General features: G+C 48.9%; 1 pseudogene; it reads right to left on the bottom strand.

The window, feature by feature from the left end:
* Positions 1–1,908: 1,908 nt before the first annotated feature.
* Positions 1,909–2,991, bottom strand: LOC112632014 (annotated as a pseudogene).
* Between the last annotated feature and the right edge of the window lie 211 nt (positions 2,992–3,202).

The raw sequence follows: 3,202 nt of genomic DNA, 5'->3' as shown, positions 1-3,202 counted from the left end.
GGACAAGCCAGTGAGGTGGAGACTAGGAAGCACCCTGCATGGAACCAGCCCCCGACATGGCGTGGTCAGCTGGGATTCTTGTCTGACAGCGGAGGAGGTGGGTCTGCAATGCTACTTTGCAAGCTGGAGCTGGAGAGGAGGTCCTCTCTTGCCCACCCAATGCTTCAGGCAGGAAGGTACAGGAAACCCCGGACACATGGGCAGCCCTCAGGTTCTCCTGGCCCCAGAACAGCAGTTTCATAGCAGGAAAGGGCCTCAGAGGAGTCTCTGGAACATGGGAAACTGAGCCCAGAGTGATGGTGCTGTGCTTGAGGTCGGCAGGCACTCAAGCCCATGGGTGCCTCAATGGCTTCGACTGACATAGGGACAGAAATAACACCCCAATGGCATTGCCGGCCTGAGTTTAAGGAGGCCCTGCAGGTGTGTGCACTCTGCTAGCTGCATTCAGCTCCCTGCCACACCCAACCTGCCTACCCAATGCACCACCCCCATTCACCAGTCTGTGGCTGTAAAGACTCAGGTGAGGCCTGGCATGGTGGCTCATGCCTGTAATCCCAGCACTTTGGGAGGCCGAGGTGGGTGAATCACCCGAGGTCAGGAGTTGGAGACCAGCCTGGCCAACATGGTGAAACCCCGTCTCTACTAAAAACATAAAAACTAGCCACGCATGGTGGTAGGCTCCTGTAATTCCAGCTACCTGGGAGGCTGAGGCAGAAGAATCACTTGAACCTGGGAGGCAGAGGTTACAGTGAGCCAAAATCACGCCACTGCACTCCAGCCTGGGCAACAGAGTGAAACTCTGTCTCAAGAAAGGAAAGAAAGAAAGAGAGAAAGAGAGAGAGAAAGAAAAAGAGAGAGAGAGAAAGTGAAAGAGAGAGAGAAAGAGAGAGAGAAGGAAGGAAAGACTCAGGTGAGCCATTCCCTAACAGGCAGGTGAAGGTGCAGGCCACCATCTGCTGCTAGCAAGGCTCTGAGATTCTCCGAGCTGCCGCAGGGGAAAGCTGAAGGGGCTTCCGGAGGAAAGTTAGGGTCAGAGGCATTCGCTTTCAAGACTGAAGCAATTGCAAGAGTGTGGCAGGCAAGGGGGCAAGGTCTGAGGGTATTCAGTGGGAGAAAGTGGGAGAGTCAAAAAGAAAAAATAAAAAACGGAGGGAGGAAAAGAAGGAAGGGAAGAAGAAAGGAGGAAAGGAAAAGGGTGGAAGGGAGGACGTTAAAAATAGACAAATCTTGCTCTTTATAGGTTATAAACACTTTCCCAAACACTAGTTTTTTTTTTGTTTGTTTGTTTTTTTTTTTTTGAGACAGAGTCTTGCTCTGTCACCTAGGCTGGAGTGCAGTGGCGCCATTTCGTCTCACTACAACCTCCGCCTCCCAGGTTCAAGCGATTCTCCTGCCTCAGCCTCCCATGTAGTGGGACTACAGGTGCCGGCCACCAGGAACGGCTAATTTTTGTATTTTTAGTAGAGGCGGGGTTTCACCGTGTTGGTCAGGCTGGTCTCGAACTCCTGACCTCAGGTGATCCGCCCGCCTCAGCCTCCCAAAGTGCTAGGATTGCAAGCGTGAGCCACTGCACCCAGCTTCTTTTTTTTTAATTCAAATATTTATTGAGCAGCTAAGGAGATACAAAGGTGATTTAAAACACGGTCAGAGGTGAGCAAATGCACAAGTAATAGAAAGCAAAGGGCGTTTCACCAATCACAGCAGTCAGAAGAAAGTGCTTTAGGGAACCAAGAGTGAGACTGTTTCCAGCCTGAAGAGGCATGGGTGGCAAATCAGAAAAGGGGATTGAGATTAAAATAGAAGACTACAGTCTAGATTGTTGATGGCACTCAGTATGGGCTATATTTGTCTCTCCTTTTCCTTTCTCCCCATCTTTGGGCTTAATTTATCAGTAGTGCCCACGACTGTTCAATGTGCTTTTTCTATACTTCCTTGCATATTTGCTTTGATATCTTCTACAGAACTAGATCTTTCGGTATTTTAGTTTTTTCCCGTTTTTTGAAGGATTCTTGTCTTTTTGATCTTGATGTTGATGGTTTTGAGTCTTTTCCATTCTGATTTGACTTGTGTGCATTTTTGGCTGGAGCATCTTGTACAGATTTCTCCACTGGCGCTTTTTCTTCAGTTTCCTCTTCATCAAAATCATCATCATCTTCATCACCACCATCATCATCATCATCTTCATCTTCATCAGCAGCAAGTTTTACTTTTTTCTGTGGAACCTTGCTACCACCGCCAGGGGCAGATTGCTTCCCAGATATACTGAAAGAGTTTCACATCCTCCTCCTCGCCATCTTCTGATTGCATCTTCCTCCACAGCTACTCAGTGCTGTCCACTAATATGCCCTGACCCTGAGCCACACTTCAACCGTAAGACCGCTGGTGGTGTGATTTCAAAGCCCCCAAGGGAAACCGTTGACCGTACAGACATTTTCAAAGTTGCCAGTGTTACTTTAATTGGACTGCCTTCGTAATTCATTGCCTCTGCTTCAACAATGTGCAATCATCCTTTGCACCAGCCCGTAAACTGATCGTTCTTTTTTTTTTTTTTTTTTTTTTGAGACGGAGTCTCGCTCTGTCGCCCAGGCTGGAGTGCAGTGGCGCGATCTCGGCTAGCTGCAAGCTCCACCTCCCGGGTTCATGCCATTCTCCTGCTTCAGCCTCCCGAGTAGCTGGGACTACAGGCGCCTGCCACCATGCCTGGCTAATCTTTTGTATTTTTAGTAGAGACGGGGTTTCACCGTGTTAGCCAGGATGGTCTTGATCTCCTGACCTTGTGATCTGCCCGCCTCAGCCTCCCAAAGTGCTGGGATTACAGGCATGAGCCACCGCGCCCAGCAAACTGATGGTTCTTAAAGATAACTGGTGCTCATTTTCATCATTACCCACCTCGAAGTGATCATCTTTGTTGGCCTTAAGTTCACAACTGAAAAGATAGATCTGGGGCCTCAGGGGACTCATGTCCATGTCCATGTCCATCGAATTTTCCATCGGGTGGCAGCATGCACTTAGGTGGCAGAGAAGGCGGACGGAGGTAAACAACCACTGCTCAAGAGAACAGCTGCGCAGGATGGAGTCACACCAGCTTTCTTTTTATTTATTTATTTATTTTTTTTTTGAGACAGGGTCTGGTTCTGTCACCCAGGCTGGAGTGCAGTGACATGATCTTGGCTTACTGCAAACTCTGCCTCCCAGGTTCAAG

The sequence above is a fragment of the Theropithecus gelada genome, chromosome 9, assembly GCF_003255815.1.
Source record: "Theropithecus gelada isolate Dixy chromosome 9, Tgel_1.0, whole genome shotgun sequence".
In the NCBI taxonomy this organism is placed as follows: domain Eukaryota; kingdom Metazoa; phylum Chordata; class Mammalia; order Primates; family Cercopithecidae; genus Theropithecus; species Theropithecus gelada.
The sequence above is the reverse complement of the archived record's forward strand: the minus strand, read 5'-3'. Positions and strand labels throughout refer to the sequence as shown.